This window comes from Argopecten irradians, chromosome 11 (genome assembly GCF_041381155.1).
Source record: "Argopecten irradians isolate NY chromosome 11, Ai_NY, whole genome shotgun sequence".
Classification (NCBI taxonomy): domain Eukaryota; kingdom Metazoa; phylum Mollusca; class Bivalvia; order Pectinida; family Pectinidae; genus Argopecten; species Argopecten irradians.
The window spans coordinates 1,939,425-1,959,862 of NC_091144.1; the positions used below are offsets into that span (position 1 = coordinate 1,939,425).

At 39.3% G+C, this 20,438-nt stretch overlaps 1 long non-coding RNA gene across 1 annotated transcript; it reads left to right on the forward strand.

Moving 5' to 3' along the window:
- Positions 1 to 3,350: 3,350 nt before the first annotated feature.
- On the forward strand, positions 3,351 to 15,821 carry LOC138334279 (uncharacterized). The gene is made up of 3 exons (XR_011210082.1): positions 3,351 to 3,605; positions 15,297 to 15,410; positions 15,704 to 15,821. It is a non-coding gene; the product is annotated as an uncharacterized lncRNA (long non-coding RNA).
- The last annotated feature ends 4,617 nt before the right edge of the window (positions 15,822 to 20,438 follow it).

The window sequence follows — 20,438 nt, forward strand, 5'->3', positions numbered from 1 at the left end:
AAACACTACAATATGATGATACATGAAGCGTGAACATGATAATGGCGACACGTGTTACATCGTAGTAGGTTTTTTTACAAACTTGAATGTCTCCGTTTCACGCTTGGAAACGATTTGCATAAATAGGTCATTTGGATTTTTGAATATTGACAAATGTATAAATATAGGTGGTGATTTCTAGTAATTTATTCGCAATCACCCACCGTGTTGTATTTTATCCGTCTACATGTATATCACAAATCGCAGTATAGTATATATATATACGTGTACTAGTGGAACTCGCTAACTATTCGTCAGACTATAAAATGGTTTACAGTTATACAGAAACATACAAAATGTATTTACGTATAAAGATGTTATATTGGTTAAAATTTTAAGACGAGTTAAAATGATGATTTTCTCCGCAAATGGGAAATTATATCCCAATGAAAATTGAAAATTAAAAATGATGGATATTTTGTTATGTATTTTATATTTCAATAAACAATTTATTATTCAATTGAACGAAGACTTCATATGTGTATGTAAATTTATAAACAAATATTTGTCCATATATACATTATCTACATAATACATATCTATCAAGCCTGAATGAAGTCATAATAATATATGCAAACAGAAACAAACACTGTATATTTCTGATGCAAATAATGAGAATAAAAGCCATAAAGTAAGTTAAGTCCCGTTTTTGCACCGCTGTCACGTTTCTTCGGAACATTAGAAAAACTGAAGAGATAAACGATATTGTCAGTGAAAATTAGTACGTACATGGATGAGTAAAGAGCGAGGCAACACGCGTAACTCAGAGGTAATAAAACACCTGAACTTTCTACTTCTCCGGCTATATATAGGTCAAATAAGTAAATGGTCGTCAGAAGAAATTACAGGTAAAACACAGGTATAATATTTAGGTCACGGACGTAGCACCAACTGTCCAGCATGTCCGGTTCGATCCTGGGTCCCTGACCGACATGCCAGACGCTTGCACAATACACACAGGTACGGTTAATCGGTGAGAGGACACGGTGTTTGGGACTGATATATATCTCGTGAGCACGTGATCGGTAGACGATCGCGACAGTATAGTCCTAGTACGAAGGCTTGATCGGACCAAACGTTCCTTTCGGGCAGCTGAAAGACTGAATGGTCGTAAATATATAACGGACGCCAAATTTCCTCATTGCATGGTGATAGAGCAATATAATTTGATTTCCTCCTTCTAGAAAGTTCAAAGTTCAAACATTTTAGAATATAATAAAGTTCTATTTGTAGTAGAATATTCAGAGGAACTTAAAGCTGATTGTGAAAGTTAAAAGACGCACTATTCAATCTGCTGACAAAATAAAAATAATACAAAAATGTCTACGGTTTCTGACATGTAATAACTGAAGTCGCACGATATCATATACACGTATGGATGGAGCAATTCAGAAATTGTAAAATTTGCAGATAAGCACCACAAAATCTTAAATAAAAGTTCTAAATATTTTACTACATCGTTACCTCTAAATACATAAAAGTATAGACTCCAGTCTTCCTGTTCTATTCTGTATTAGGTTACATGTAAACGTGTGCCTAGTTCGGAGGCTAACACTAGAACTGAATCATTTACAGTACAGGAAAGGATCAATATAGGCACTACCTGCCTGCTATCCAATCCTTTTGTTTTCAATAAAATATTTAGAATTGAATTGAATTTACAATACACTAAACTGGGTAATAAAATGGTTTTAATAACGCTTCATTGTATTAAATAATCAATACTAGCGGAATCGGATAAATGTCTGGACATGACTCTGTTATTCTTTTACACAAGAAAAAATTGAAAGAACGTTTCCTTTTGTATTCGATGCAAAAGCAGACATACAACTACATTATACCATAGCATCAATTGACTTGCTTGAACACCATATGAATTGATTGTTTTATTCTGTGTTTGTAAACAGATTGTTTTGTTTAGTTTCCCTTTTCTAATAATATACGAGATACAATGGACGTTGTGAAACGTTCCCGTTTTATCTTCAGAAACGTCCGCGAATTCTGCATCAATATTTGAGTAAGTAACGATTACAATATACATCAATATTTGAAGTAACGATACATTCTGATAATCCTGAGAATTACAAATAAACATAATTCAGGCACTATTGCACAATTACAAAAGCGCCTGCGCCTGTCTTTTGCTAAAACCCCAGTGTGACTTATCCTTCTCCTATATACGATCCTTGATTTACAGTATTTAGAATTGAATTGAATTTACAATACACTAAACTGGGTAATAAAATGGTTTTAATAACGCTTTTAAATAATCAATACTAGCGGAATCGGATAAATGTCTGGACATGTTAAAGTAATGATTAATTGAGATAAATATTGACTTTTTCATCCTCGATACTTCAGGGGTTACTATCACTGACGTGATATCCATGTACTGGTACGTCAGTGATAGTAACCCCTGGAGTATCGAGGATGGCTTCCTGTGTGTCCCACGTTTTATCGAACCGGTATAACTACTATATCAAGTATGCGGTTAACCGGAATTGATGTAAATTAAGGACATGTAATTAGGTTTAGCAGATTTAGGAAGCCGGAGAACTCGGAGAAAAAACACCGACTCGAGGTCTGTACAACTGTTTCACGGGATTCGAACTCGACACACATGAATTGCTATTCTTATGGTATTATGTCGGCACATCTGAACCACTAACCCACAGCGACCCCCATCGCGTGCAATCTATATTGCGGAATAATTGAACTTTGCTTGTTACGAGCATTTTCATTGACTTAAAAATTTACTTTATCAGCCCATCATGCAAAAAATGGCGTCGCTGTTTGTAACGTCGCTTCTGATTGGCTGAATGACGGCGTAATGATTTATAGATAAACTGGTCCCAAAATAAATTTTGAATATTGAAGAAATTATCTTTAGTAAATTGAATTATAAGGATTAATTTGTATAGATTTTTCATAAACCAATTCGCCTTCGCGGTTTATGTAGAGTACACTCAGATTTTTGTGTTATGTCTCCATAACATAAAAAATGTTAAAGTTAAATAAATAATTGTCACTTTTACCGGATACAGGGCTTGCGGTCAGACCAGAGATTAAGATTCACTGATTAAAGGCAACACTTTTACTAGAGATCGATGGGAACATAGTATCATGGAGCGTGTACGGAACGCAACGGAAATGACATTTAATATACTTAAATTGGGATGACACTGAAGTGTGGTAAAATATCTAACTTAACAATCAGAAACATGTACATATATGTTTCTGGTATATGTACAACACACATGTACATAGGTCCGTTGACAGCGATCCGTCTGGGCTGCCATATTGATATTGTAAAGCTAAATATATATATCAGGTAAAGTGGTCTCACCTGGCTAGTTACTATATACCTGTGTGGACTACCCTAGTCATGTGTGTTTTGGCTGATACCTGTGAAATAACGCCATGCTGTAGGAATACGGTGTAACCTCGTGGTAAACTTGACCACAATTAGCAACTGGACACTGAAAATGATATACAAAGTGCTAAACTCCGAGGAAATTGCTCAACTACAGACCGAACTTAACCATGGACTACCCGGAACGGCGAAGGTAGTGTACTAATATACATCTGTTTATATCGATATGGTGTGTGAACTTAAAAAAATGTACACAAAACTACGTTTACGTCGATATCAAAATAATTCTAAACATTACTTCTCTTTATCATGACGATTTTCAATCTGAAAGCGTATATCTACAACGTATGGTTAGCTTTTAATTTTAAACTGACTTAACATTTGAGCGATCTGATTTAGAATAGTATATAAATATATAATCTAATAGTCGTTACAGATGTTATAAGAGACATACGAGTTGTACATCTACTTGTATATGATTATACAGAAGGTGATAAATGTAAGAAGTTTAAAATATCAAGTTAGGAGGCTGACAAGGCTTTGACTAAAAGTGGCGGGTCCTAGGTGCTTTATCAGTTACAGCGTGTAAGTGAATCAAATAAAACAGAAGAGATACTGAAGATTTCATCCTTATCTCAAAGTGTGCATCACAACCAGCAAATTAGACAGTTAGAAGGTGTACAAACACATTAGTCATTCGACTTTCCTTTAAATATGCACTCATTCACTTTAAAATATAGGACGGCCAAATTAAGGTTGTGCATAGCGTGAATGTAACACATGTACATATGTAGATTGTAATGACTTACATGCGAGTCATTATACTACCTTAGATACCAGTGTACTCTATACATTGTATGTGTACAGGCATTACAAATTAATTAATTTTTGATAAATTAAATAAGAATGTCGATGGCTTTAGACAATTAATGTACATGTAATACTATTCAATATAATTTCAAATGTAATACAGTTGGATTTGATTCTATTGTCATTTATCTTTTCCATTAGACACGACTACGAGCCATACAATCATATATTTCGGTAATGCACAATTATTCAGAAATCACGTAACGAGATCACCAGGACATGATAAGGTAGATTTTTACCTAATTTGAAATTTGGAATTTTTCACTTGTACCACGATAGTGATACGTGTACACCCCATGATAAGTGGCACACTACTGTCAATGAGACGGCACATTGTGATCAGTGAAGTTTATTCCACGAATCACGCGTGATGAACAGGATATAGGGAAGGCATGCAATGGTATGGGTAATGGTTGTTTACACGTTCCCATTACATACGGATATCCTACATACATTACAATATATTTTGTGGTTATTCGGATAAATAAGTCAATTTATTAGCAGATCTAGAAAGATATCGCCCCTCATCACGCTGCATGCAATCGAAAAGGTTTGAAAAAAAGACAGTAATAAACAAACAAACAAGAAGAAAAAAAAGAGAAAAATGCTGTTGTTTCTACCACCAGTACATGTAATATCTGAAAAGTCCATACATACGCCTACTTGAGGCATTTTTTTTCTATTGTGATAAACTTCTATCAAGATGTGCACCATCTACACGAAGATTTAGACACAAATCACCATTAAACACAACTATAGACTCATCAACATCTTAAGAAATTCCTTAACTTCGAATCATCAAAAGAACCAGTCTAAATGCGTTCATTGGCCTTCCAAAAGTTCTCACATATTAATACGACGGCCAAGTTCTGCTTAGTTTCCCAGTTCTGACCATTAAAGTAAAGAAAAGTTGAAAGCATTGAAAGCGAGGCTGCGTGGAAATGTAACCACGGACATAGTGAACCGGGAGGACGTTTTAGAATTTCCATACTTTAAATTAATTTCTTCGTACGCAGACAGATTTTGACGAGAGATTTTATTTTTCCATTTCATAAGAAATTATACTGGATACATTCACACCATTTTTACCGACTTTAGCCATCCTTGCCCGACTGTTCACTTAACTTCGAATCATCAAAAGAATCATTCATTAGAGGAGTTAAGGAAAGGTGACTTAAGGTATTTCTTAAACTCTTGCTTGTTTGTGGTGAATTTTAAGTTGAATTAAGGAATAAATATAAAATTTGAGCCAGAAAGGAGAAACAAAAATGTAAAAGGAAATTCCAAGTTTGTTTTCCCATCCAAGATATTGTTAAATTATATGCATACCTGCTGTTGAATGATCAATAGAAGTATTTGATTTAAACAAAATGAAGTAAGACTAGAAGAAGTAAGTGTTTGTTTTAGGATTGATCGTCACCTCTCACGAGATCACAAAACTGTACCAGTGACAGTGTAAGAGTGATGGAAAGAGTGATGGAAAGAAATGTATTATCTTTTCTTTTATTAAAAAATCTGAATGATAATTTTATTTTCCATAAATTATTTAACCCTAGTTAAGGATTAACTTGAATAGATTTTTTATGTTATGGAGATATAACACAAACATTATGAGAGAACACTCAGATTTTTGTGTTTTTATCTCAATAACATAAAAAATTATTCAAATTAATCCATATAATTCAATTTACTAAAGATAATCTCTTCAATACTCAAAATTTATTTTTGGGACTCTTTTGTCTATGAAATCATTACGCCGTCATCTCAGCCAATCAGAAGCAACGTCACAAACGGCGACGTCATTCTTTCCTTTATGGACTGAAAGTAAATTTTTAAGCCAATTAAAATGCTCGTAACAAGCAAAATTTAATTATACTGTATAAGAACTAGATATACTTATGATGTCAATTAAAACTTTTAACTTCACACTACCACTAAGATTATAGTATAAATATCTGACACCTGCAGTGGTAAACATATCCATGATTGTACCCATCTTCTCCATATCTTGGAATCCACAAGTTTGGTCTTCTACACAGTGTGCATTATGTCTACATCTAGAAACTTGCGAATGAATATTTAATGATATTTCCAGGCCAATGTCCTTTTAATGTGATCAGATTGTTAGCGTGTGATTCTGTCGTGTCAGATCAATACAGCAGACTCACTTAGTATCGTGATGATGCAACTAGGAATAGTCAGGATATGAGAATTAGTTTCTGTTAATATAATTATGGACCCACCAGAGTGCCCTAAGACTATTTTTAGACGTAGAGTATGATTTTTGCCGATTTTTGATCTCGACCTCTAAAATGTTTAGATATGGTCTTAGGGCACTCTGGTGGGTCCATAATATAAACTGTATCTAATTCTTAGATGTGTTCCGTTAGTTAGTTAAAACGAGAAAAACATATGTTCGGTAATTTCATTGCAAAAATAGTTTAAAAATGAAAGAAGTCAATTGGGATGTTTGAAAGGTAACTTGAAATCTGGACAGTCTGGCACGAGCGATAGTTTAGCACTACCAACAGACTGGACAGTTTAGCACGAGCGAGACTGGACAGTTTAGCACTAGTGACAGAATGGACAGTCTAGCACGAGCGACAGTCTGGGCAGTTTAGTACAAGTGACAGACTGGACAGTAGTACAAGTGACAGACTGGACAGATTAATACAAGTGACAGACTGGACAGTTCAGTACAAGTGACAGTCTGGACAGTTTAGTACATTTGACAGACTGGACAGTTCAGTACAAGTGACAGACTGGACAGTTTAGTACACGTGACAGACTGGACAGTTTAGTACAAGTGACAGACTGGACAGTTTAGTACACGTGACAGACTGGACAGTTTAGTACAAGTGACAGACTGGACAGTTTAGTACAAGTGACAGACTGGACAGTTTAGTACAAGTGACAGACTGGAACAGTGCAGTTTAGTACAAGTGACAGACTGGACAGTTTAGTACATGTGACAGACTGGACAGTTTAGTACAAGTGACAGACTGGACAGTTTAGTACAAGTGACAGTCTGGACAGTTTAGTACAAGTGACAGACTGGACAGTTTAGTACAAGTGACAGACTGGACAGTTTAGTACAAGTGACAGACTGGGACAGTTTTAGTACAAGTGACAGACTGGACAGTTTAGTACAAGTGACAGACTGGACAGTTTAGTACAAGTGACAGACTGGACAGTTTAGTACAAGTGACAGACTGGACAGTTTAGTACAAGTGACAGACTGGACAGTTTAGTACAAGTGACAGACTGGACAGTTTAGTACAAGTGACAGACTGGACAGTTTAGTACAAGTGACAGACTGGACAGTTTAGTACAAGTGACAGACTGGACAGTTTAGTACAAGTGACAGACTGGACAGTTTAGTACAAGTGACAGACTGGACAGTTTAGTACAAGTGACAGTCTGGACAGTTTAGTACAAGTGACAGACTGGACAGTTTAGTACAAGTGACAGACTGGACAGTTTAGTACAAGTGACAGACTGGACAGTTTAGTACAAGTGACAGACTGGACAGTTTAGTACAAGTGACAGACTGGACAGTTTAGTACAAGTGACAGACTGGACAGTTTAGTACAAGTGACAGACTGGACAGTTTAGTACAAGTGACAGACTGGACAGTTTAGTACAAGTGACAGACTGGACAGTTTAGTACAAGTGACAGACTGGACAGTTTAGTACAAGTGACAGACTGGACAGTTTAGTATATGTGACAGACTGGACAGTTTAGTAAAAGTGACAGACTGGACAGTTTAGTACAAGTGACAGACTGGACAGTTTAGTACAAGTGACAGACTGGACAGTTTAGTACAAGTGACAGACTGGACAGTTTAGTACAAGTGACAGACTGGACAGTTTAGTACAAGTGACAGACTGGACAGTTTAGTACAGTGACATGTGACAGACTGGACAGTTTAGTACAAGTGACAGACTGGACAGTTTAGTACAAGTGACAGTCTGGACAGTTTAGTACAAGTGACAGACTGGACAGTTTAGTACATGTGACAGTCTGGACAGTTTAGTACATGTGACAGACTGGACAGTTTAGTACATGTGACAGTCTGGACAGTTTAGTACAAGTGACAGACTGGACAGTTCAGTACAAGTGACAGACTGGACAGTTCAGTACATGTGACAGACTGGACAGTTTAGTACAAGTGACAGACTGGACAGTTTAGTACATGTGACAGACTGGACAGTTTAGTACAAGTGACAGACTGGACAGTTTAGTACATGTGACAGACTGGACAGTTTAGTACAAGTGACAGACTGGACAGTTTAGTACAAGTGACAGACTGGACAGTTTAGTACAAGTGACAGACTGGACAGTTTAGTACAAGTGACAGACTGGACAGTTTAGTACAAGTGACAGACTGGACAGTTTAGTACAAGTGACAGACTGGACAGTTTAGTACAGTACACAGTGACAGACTGGACAGTTTAGTACAAGTGACAGACTGGACAGTTTAGTACAAGTGACAGACTGGACAGTTTAGTACAGTGACAGCTGGACAGTTTAGTACATGTGACAGACTGGACAGTTTAGTACAAGTGACAGACTGGACAGACTGGACAGTGACAGACAGTCTGGACAGTTTAGTACAAGTGACAGACTGGACAGTTTAGTACAAGTGACAGACTGGACAGTTTAGTACAAGTGACAGACTGGACAGTTTAGTACAAGTGACAGACTGGACAGTTTAGTACATGTGACAGACTGGACAGTTTAGTACAATGTGACAGACTGGACAGTTTAGTACAAGTGACAGACTGGACAGTTTAGTACAGTGACAGTCTGGACAGTTTAGTACAAGTGACAGACTGGACAGTTTAGTACTAGTGACAGACTGGACTGTTTAGTACAAGTGAGAGACTGGACAGTTTAGTACAAGTGAGAGACTGGACAGTTTAGTACATTTAGTGACAGACTGGACAGTTTAGTACAAGTGACAGACTGGACAGTTTAGTACATGTGACAGACTGGACAGTTTAGTACATGTGACAGACTGGACAGTTTAGTACAAGTGACAGACTGGACAGTTTAGTACAATGTGACAGACTGGGACAGTTTAGTACAAGTGACAGTCTGGACAGTTTAGTACAGACTGACAGTTAGTACAGACTGGACAGTTTAGTACAAGTGACAGACTGGACAGTTTAGTACAAGTGACAGACTGGACAGTTTAGTACAAGTGACAGACTGGACAGTTTAGTACAAGTGACAGTCTGGACAGTTTAGTACAAGTGACAGACTGGACAGTTTAGTACAAGTGACAGACTGGACAGTTTAGTACAAGTGACAGACTGGACAGTTTAGTACAAGTGACAGACTGGACAGTTTAGTACAAGTGACAGACTGGACAGTTTAGTACAAGTGACAGACTGGACAGTTTAGTACAAGTGACAGACTGGACAGTTTAGTACAAGTGACAGACTGGACAGTTTAGTACAAGTGACAGTGGACAGTTTAGTACAAGTGACAGACTGGACAGTTTAGTACAAGTGACAGACTGGACAGTTTAGTACAAGTGACAGACTGGACAGTTTAGTACAAGTGACAGACTGGACAGTTTAGTACAAGTGACAGACTGGACAGTTTAGTACAAGTGACAGACTGGACAGTTTAGTACAAGTGACAGACTGGACAGTTTAGTACAAGTGACAGACTGGACAGTTTAGTACAAGTGACAGACTGGACAGTTTAGTACAGTACAGACTGAAGTTTGTACAAGTGACAGACTGGACAGTTTAGTACAAGTGACAGACTGGACAGTTTAGTACAAGTGACAGTCTGGACAGTTTAGTACAAGTGACAGACTGGACAGTTTAGTACAAGTGACAGACTGGACAGTTTAGTACAAGTGACAGACTGGACAGTTTAGTACAAGTGACAGACTGGACAGTTTAGTACAAGTGACAGACTGGACAGTTTAGTACAAGTGACAGACTGGACAGTTTAGTACAAGTGACAGACTGGACAGTTTAGTACAGTGACAGACTGGACAGTTTAGTACAAGTGACAGACTGGACAGTTTAGTACAAGTGACAGACTGGACAGTTTAGTACAAGTGACAGACTGGACAGTTTAGTACAAGTGACAGACTGGACAGTTTAGTACAAGTGACAGACTGGACAGTTTAGTACAAGTGACAGACTGGACAGTTTAGTACAAGTGACAGACTGGACAGTTTAGTACAAGTGACAGACTGGACAGTTTAGTACAAGTGACAGACTGGACAGTTTAGTACAAGTGACAGACTGGACAGTTTAGTACAAGTGACAGACTGGACAGTTTAGTACAAGTGACAGACTGGACAGTTTAGTACAAGTGACAGACTGGACAGTTTAGTACAAGTGACAGTCTGGACAGTTTAGTACAAGTGACAGTCTGGACAGTTTAGTACAAGTGACAGACTGGACAGTTTAGTACAAGTGACAGACTGGACAGTTTAGTACAAGTGACAGTCTGGACAGTTTAGTACAAGTGACAGTCTGGACAGTTTAGTACAAGTGACAGACTGGACAGTTTAGTACAAGTGACAGACTGGACAGTTAGTACAAGTGACAGTTGGACAGTTTAGTACAAGTGACAGACTGGACAGTTTAGTACAAGTGACAGACTGGACAGTTTAGTACAAGTGACAGTCTGGACAGTTTAGTACAAGTGACAGACTGGACAGTTTAGTACAAGTGACAGACTGGACAGTTTAGTACAAGTGACAGACTGGACAGTTTAGTACAAGTGACAGACTGGACAGTTAGTACAAGTGACAGACTGGACAGTTTAGTACAAGTGACAGACTGGACAGTTTAGTACAAGTGACAGACTGGACAGTTTAGTACAAGTGACAGACTGGACAGTTTAGTACAAGTGACAGTCTGGACAGTTTAGTACAAGTGACAGACTGGACAGTTTAGTACAAGTGACAGACTGGACAGTTTAGTACAAGTGACAGACTGGACAGTTTAGTACAAGTGACAGTCTGGACAGTTTAGTACAAGTGACAGACTGGACAGTTTAGTACAAGTGACAGACTGGACAGTTTAGTACAAGTGACAGTCTGGACAGTTTAGTACAAGTGACAGACTGGACAGTTTAGTACAAGTGACAGACTGGACAGTTTAGTACAAGTGACAGACTGGACAGTTTAGTACAAGTGACAGACTGGACAGTTTAGTACAAGTGACAGACTGGACAGTTTAGTACAAGTGACAGACTGGACAGTTTAGTACAAGTGACAGACTGGACAGTTTAGTACAAGTGACAGACTGGACAGTTTAGTACAAGTGACAGACTGGACAGTTTAGTACAGTGACAGACTGGACAGTTTAGTACAAGTGACAGACTGGACAGTTTAGTACAAGTGACAGACTGGACAGTTTTAGTACAGTGACAGACTGGACAGTTTAGTACAAGTGACAGACTGGACAGTTTAGTACAAGTGACAGACTGGACAGTTTAGTACAGTGACAGGACAGTTTTAGTACAAGTGACAGTCTGGACAGTTTAGTACACGTGACAGACTACACAGTTTAGCACGTGCGACAGAATGGACAGGTGTAATAGCGAGTCAGCGACAGACTGGGCAGATTTGCTGTCAACGCTTAAATAATATCCCACAGGCGTTGCAGAGTATTTAAACTGTTAGGATTTGCAAGTGTAGACGTCTTATTTCAAAACCATACCGAGAATTTCCCATGTAGCCGTATATATTATGCATATATCAGTTACAGTCATCCGATAAGATAGGTTTAACGTCCGTACAAGGTGTATGTGGAGTAAGTCGAATGGATATTAATCGTAACTTTGTCACGGGTACTGTTAGATTTATACATAAACAACTTCCACACCAATCATAATATCACTTCCATAGCAACGTTAAAGAATTTTAACACTCTACATTTTAATTAAATCGATCGCATCTCTTTATATAATAGACCAAGCGTTACGATGTACCAATCACCGAGATTCTTGGGTATACCATTTGTAAGTGACGTATGTTCCAATGCTTTTTAAGTCATAAAAGTTAATGACGCATGCGTAGATCATGGGACACAAAAAATATATTTTTTATTCTGTTTGACAATTTGTAGGCCACTAAAATGTTGTGATCGTCATACCTCTGTACTGATGTGGTATCTCATGATATGTCGGTGAGCTGGAACATCCGTCAATATGTGTATGTTTTGAAACCCAATTTGATGCAAGTAAAGATATCTTTTAGTCTATATGGATAAAAAGAACATCATAACTTTCGAAAATCAACAAAGTAACTGAAATTGTTAACTGTGTGGCTTATATATTATATATGTCTCAGATATTATCAAACTTGTTACTAATAAATTGAAGTGCTAGAAAAAGATGGAAACTATATTTTAGGTCCTTGTAACACGGACTAGTTTAGTCATGCAAGTGTAATTATACTCATAGTAGAGGTTCCCAAAAAGGTATCGCGTCCATGTGTTAAACTATGTTTAGTCCAATTAACCATGCCCGGTCATGTCATGGGGGCGTATGATCGACCTGATGCACCACCTGGTCATATGACGTTATTACAATATCAATAGATATTGATTTAGAGCCAATGTTGTGACGTGTGATATTCTAGCACGGCACGCATTAACATCAAACCAGAGAAACACGAAATTGGAGAAAACACTAAAAGAAATTAAAATCGAAATATTGCAAAAAGACAAATAAGATTCTGTATTATATACAGCACATTTTAAATTGAACGACACTTTATATACTATCAAATCTGTCTAAAGATACCACCCAATGGGCAAAGATAAATGGTTTTTACAACCAAGGGGTTTGTATACACCGTTCAAATTTTGTTATAAATGCCAATTTGGGATTTCAAGTAAGTGGCCTAGATTCACTTGACAATAAAGACACGGGTCCATAGTTTGAGACATGTTCCTGTATTCCTTCTCGGTGCTGAAGTATGCCGCCAAAAATACCGAACAACACACTTCACCCGGTCACAACTGACCAGGACAACCCGGTCACAACTGACAAGGACAACCCGGTCACAACTGACCAGGACAACTCGGTCACAACTGACCAGGACAACCCGGTCACAACTGACAAGGACAACCCGGTCACAACTGACAAGGACAACCCGGTCACAACTGACAAGGACAACCCGGTCACAACTGACAAGGACAACCCGGTCACAACTGACAAGGACAACCCGGTCACAACTGACCAGGACAACCCGGTCACAACTGTCAAGGACAAACCCGGTCACAACTGACCAGGACACCCCGGTCACAACTGTCAAGGACAACCCGGTCACAACTGACAAGGACAACTCGGTCACAACTGTCAAGGACAACTCGGTCACAACTGACAAGGACAACTCGGTCACAACTGACAAGGACAACCCGGTCACAACTGACAAGGACAACCCGGTCACAACTGTCAAGGACAACCCGGTCACAACTGACAAGGACAACCCGGTCACAACTGACCACTGTCAAGGACAACCCGGTCACAACAGACAAGGACAACTCGGTCACAACTGACCAGGACAACCCGGTCACAACTGACCAGGACAACCCGGTCACAACTGACCAGGACAACCCGGTCACAACTGTCAAGGACAACCGGTCACAACTGACCAGGACACCCCGGTCACAACTGACAAAGACAACCCGGTCACAACTGACCAGGACAACCCGGTCACAACTGTCAAGGACAACCCGGTCACAACTGACAAGGACAACCCGGTCACAACTGACAAGGACAACCCGGTCACAACTGACAAGGACAACCCGGTCACAACTGACAAGGACAACCCGGTCACAACTGACCAGGACAACCCGGTCACAACTGTCAAGGACAACCCGGTCACAACTGTCAAGGACAACCCGGTCACAACTGACAAGGACAACCCGGTCACAACTGACAAGGACAACCCGGTCACAACTGACAAGGACAACCCGGTCACAACTGACAAGGACAACCCGGTCACAACTGACAAGGACAACCCGGTCACAACTGACAAGGACAACCCGGTCACAACTGACAAGGACAACCCGGTCACAACTGACAAGGACAACTCGGTCACAACTGACAAGGACAACTCGGTCACAACTGACAAGGACAACTCGGTCACAACTGACAAGGACAACCCGGTCACAACTGACAAGGACAACTCGGTCACAACTGACCAGGACAACCCGGTCACAACTGACAAGGACAACCCGGTCACAACTGACAAGGACAACCCGGTCACAACTGACAAGGACAACCCGGTCACAACTGACAAGGACAACCCGGTCACAACTGACAAGGACAACCCGGTCACAACTGACAAGGACAACCCGGTCACAACTGACAAGGACAACCCGGTCACAACTGACAAGGACAACCCGTCACAACTGTCAAGGACAACCCGCCACAACTGTCAAGGACAACTCGGTCACAACTGACAAGGACAACCCGGTCACAACTGACAAGGACAACCCGGTCACAAGCTGACAAGGACAACTCGGTCACAACTGACCAGGACAACCCGGTCACAACTGACAAGGACAACCCGGTCACAACTGACCAGGACAACCCGCTCACAACTGACAAGGACAACCCGGTCACAACTGACAAGGACAACCCGGTCACAACTGACAAGGACAACCGGTCACAACTGACAAGGACAACTCGGTCACAACTGTCAAGGACAACCCGGTCACAACTGTCAAGGACAACCCGGTCACGACTGTCAAGGACAACCCGGTCACGACTGTCAAGGACAACCCGGTCACAACTGTCAAGGACAACCCGGTCACAACTGTCAAGGACAACCCGGTCACAAATGACAAGGACAACTCGGTCACAACTGACAAGGACAACCCGGTCGTAGGGTAATAAGAGTCTCTATAAATGTACAATACAAAGTATTGCAGAGTAATATTGGGATATTTATTACGACTATGTTCCGCTGATGTGCCCTTTTCTTACCATCACGTTAGGCGTTTCTTTATATAATTACAGATATTTTACGTAATCCGGAACTTGTTGAATGGCTACCTCCCTGGAATCGAGTTGCTGGTCGACGATTGGCCAAAATGGGCATGCGTTCTTCTCCGACCGAATTCAGAAAACAAGGTATAATCTTATTATATGATTATGAGACCTTTAATTCAAACATATATGTGAAATTATATATAATGATTTATGTATTTTTAATCAATTACTGTTTAACCTTATTTTATTTTTCTAAATTTAAAATTGGCTGTATAATATATCGTTTTTAGTTACAGAAAATAATACTGCCAAGTTCGGCCTTGAGCTGATCGTCCATGTTATTTCTGATACTGATGTTTTGATGAGAGATTGTTGTGATAAATAACATCACACACGATAATCTGTACCTTTAAAGTCTGTACTTTATGATACAGGTGAAAAGATTCTTCGAAAACACCTATATATGTTACACAAAAAATGTGTCAACCTTGAAATACTTCATCCAGCGACCTGACGTCATAAACTGGAGAAAGCCTGCGATCTTTACAGGTGGGTGGCGTTTTAGATTACCTAATACACGACTGTACAGTACATACATACGTCAGACGGATTAACTAATGCGTTTTTAACTTATTCTATTGTTATCCTACACCTCCCTTTATGTCTCCCATTTCTTTTTAAAATCAAAAACGACATCCCACAAAAGATTTTATTTCTTTTTCTTCCATTGTTCAACAAGACTGGATAAAAGCTCTGTTAGATTGTTTACAAGCAATACTTGTGGGCTTGAGGATACACGAGGCTGTTACTAACAAGCTAACAATACTTGTTGTGTCATAATATGTATGTGACAGATGTAATTATTACGAACGGATGGTAAAAATAGATGTACGTTACAATAGGCCACAAGACTGCAAATGTTAGGTCCCATGTAAGTCACAGGGACACGATCACTAATCGTGATCTCTGTATTTGGACCTATCTTTGACACAGGTTTACGGTGATTAATCACGATCTCTGTATTTGGACCTGTCTTTGACACAGGGACACAATCACTAATCTCGATCTCTGTATTTGGACCTATCTTTGACACAGGGACAGGATAATTAATCCCAATCTCTGTATTTGGACCTACCTTTGACACAGGGACACTATAATTAATACCAATATCTATATTTGGACCTACCTTTGACACAGGGACACGGCAATTAATCCCAATCTCTATATTTGGACCTACCTTTGACACAGGGACACGGCAATTAATCCCAATCTCTGTATTTGGACCTACCTTTGACACAGGGACACGGCAATTAATCCCAATCTCTATATTTGGACCTACCTTTGACACAGGGACACGGCAATTAATCCCAATCTCTGTATTTGGACCTACCTTTGACACAGGGACACGGCAATTAATCCCAATCTTTATATTTGGACCTACCTTTTACACAGGGACACTATAATTAATCCCAATCTCTGTATTTGGACCTACCTTTGACACAGGGACACTATAATTAATCCCAATCTCTGTATTTGGACCTACCTTTGACACAGGGACACTATAATTAATCCCAATCTCTATATTTGGACCTACCTTTCACACAGGGACACTATAATTAATCCCAATCTCTGTATTTGAACCTACCTTTGACACAGGGATACGACAATTAATCCCAATTTCTATATTTGGACATACCTTTGACACAGGGACAGGATAATTAATCCCAATCTCTATATTTGGACCTATCTGACACACGGACACGTAGATTAGTTACTGTATTTTTTATGCTCAGCATAGATTGGGACGACTGGTTTGCCAGTTGTTAGTATAATGTGACTGGGTAAGGGTGTGCTGTTAGGTGTCTTTGGGGCAAGAGATCCACTATTAAAATAAGAGGACTCTAACGGTCACCTGAGATCTGATACAAGAATGTTACATTATTTTATAGAAGTCATGCCTAATGAATACATTATCAGATTATAACACAAACGTCAAAGTTTGCAGGACCCACAATCTTTGAAGAACATTTGAAGTCATTTTTTATTTTTGTTTTGTCATTTTCACCCCGTTTGTCCCGCCCATCTGACCCCTAGGGGTTGGGGACATGTAATTCACAATTTTGATTGCCGCTGGCCCTGGAATGTACCTTAAATGAATTTGGTTCAGTGGTTCTGTAGAAGAAGTCAAAACTGTAAATCATTTACAAATGTGCATACAGGAGAAACCGTCCATACATCATAACCTTACCAACCGACCGACCAACTGACCGGGATTTATTACAGAGATATAGATTATAACCTAACCAGATAACCGACCAACTGACCGGGATTTGTTACAGAGATATAGATTATAACCTAACCAGATAACCGACCAACTGACCGGGATTTGTTACAGAGATATAGATTATAACCTAACCAGATAACCGACCAACTGACCGGGATTTGTTACAGAGATATAGATTATAACCTAACCAGATAACCGACCAACTGGCCGGAATTTGTTACAGAGATATAGATTATAACCTAACCAGATAACCGACCAACTGACCGGAATTTGTTACAGAGATATAGATTATAACCTAACCAGATAACCGACCAACTGACCGGGATTTGTTACAGAGATATAGATTATAACCTAACCAGATAACCGACCAACTGACCGGGATTTGTTACAGAGATATAGATTATAACCTAACCAGAAAACCGACCAACTGACCGGGATTTGTTACAGAGATATAGATTATAACCTAACCAGATAACCGACCAACTGACCGGGATTTGTTACAGAGATATAGATTATAACCTAACCAGATAACCGACCAACTGACCGGGATTTGTTACAGAGATATAGATTATAACCTAACCAGATAACCGACCAACTGACCGGGATTTGTTACAGAGATATAGATTATAACCTAACCAGATAACCGACCAACTGACCGGGATTTGTTACAGAGATATAGATTATAACCTAACCAGATAACCGACCAACTGACCGGGATTTGTTACAGAGATATAGATTATAACCTAACCAGATAACCGACCAACTGACCGGGATTTGTTACAGAGATATAGATTATAACCTAACCAGATAACCGACCAACTGACCGGGATTTGTTACAGAGATATAGATTATAACCTAACCAGATAACCGACCAACTGACCGGGATTTGTTACAGAGATATAGATTATAACCTAACCAGAAAACCGACCAACTGACCGGGATTTGTTACAGAGATATAGATTATAACCTAACCAGATAACTGACCGGGATTTGTTACAGAGATATAGATTATAACCTAACCAGATAACCGACCAACTGACCGGGATTTGTTACAGAGATATAGATTATAACCTAACCAGATAACCGACCAACTGACCGGGATTTGTTACAGAGATATAGATTATAACCTAACCAGATAACCGACACTGACCGGGATTTGTTACAGAGATATAGATTATAACCTAACCAGATAACCGACCAACTGACCGGGATTTGTTACAGAGATATAGATTATAACCTAACCAGATAACCGACCAACTGACCGGGATTTGTTACAGAGATATAGATTATAACCTAACCAGATAACCGACCAACTGACCGGGATTTGTTACAGAGATATAGATTATAACCTAACCAGATAACCGACCAACTGACCGGGATTTGTTACAGAGATATAGATTATAACCTAACCAGATAACCGACCAACTGACCGGGATTTGTTACAGAGATATAGATTATAACCTAACCAGATAACCGACCAACTGACCGGGATTTGTTACAGAGATATAGATTATAACCTAACCAGATAACCGACCAACTGACCGGGATTTGTTACAGAGATATAGATTATAACCTAACCAGATAACTGACCGGGATTTGTTACAGAGATATAGATTATAACCTAACCAGATAACCGACCAACTGACCGGGATTTGTTATAGAGATACTGACGGGATTTGTTACGGATATAACCTAACCAGATAACCGACCAACTGACCGGGATTTGTTACAGAGATATAGATTATAACCTAACCAGAAAACCGACCAACTGACCGGGATTTGTTACAGAGATATAGATTATAACCTAACCAGATAACCGACCAACTGACCGGGATTTGTTACAGAGATATAGATTATAACCTAACCAGATAACCGACCAACTGACCGGGATTTGTTACAGAGATATAGATTATAACCTAACCAGATAACCGACCAACTGACCGGGATTTGTTACAGAGATATAGATTATAACCTAACCAGAAAACCGACCAACTGACCGGGATTTGTTACAGAGATATAGATTATAACCTAACCAGATAACCGACCAACTGACCGGGATTTGTTACAGAGATATAGATTATAACCTAACCAGAAAACCGACCAACTGACCGGGATTTGTTACAGAGATATAGATTATAACCTAACCAGATAACCGACCAACTGACCGGGATTTGTTACAGAGATATAGATTATAACCTAACCAGAAAACCGACCAACTGACCGGGATTTGTTACAGAGATATAGATTATAACCTAACCAGATAACCGACCAACTGACCGGGATTTGTTACAGAGATATAGATTATAACCTAACCAGATAACCGACCAACTGACCGGGATTTGTTACAGAGATATAGATTATAACCTAACCAGATAACCGACCAACTGACCGGGATTTGTTACAGAGATATAGATTATAACCTAACCAGATAACCGACCAACTGACCGGGATTTGTTACAGAGATATAGATTATAACCTAACCAGATAACCGACCAACTGACCGGGATTTGTTACAGAGATATAGATTATAACCTAACCAGATAACCGACCAACTGACCGGGATTTGTTACAGAGATATAGATTATACCCTAACCAGATAACCGACCAACTGACCGGGATTTGTTACAGAGATATAGATTATAACCTAACCAGATAACCGACCAACTGACCGGGATTTGTTACAGAGATATAGATTATAACCTAACCAGATAACCGACCAACTGACCGGGATTTGTTACAGAGATATAGATTATAACCTAACCAGATAACCGACCAACTGACCGGGATTTGTTACAGAGATATAGATTATAACCTAACCAGATAACCGACCAACTGACCGGGATTTGTTACAGAGATATAGATTATAACCTAACCAGATAACCGAC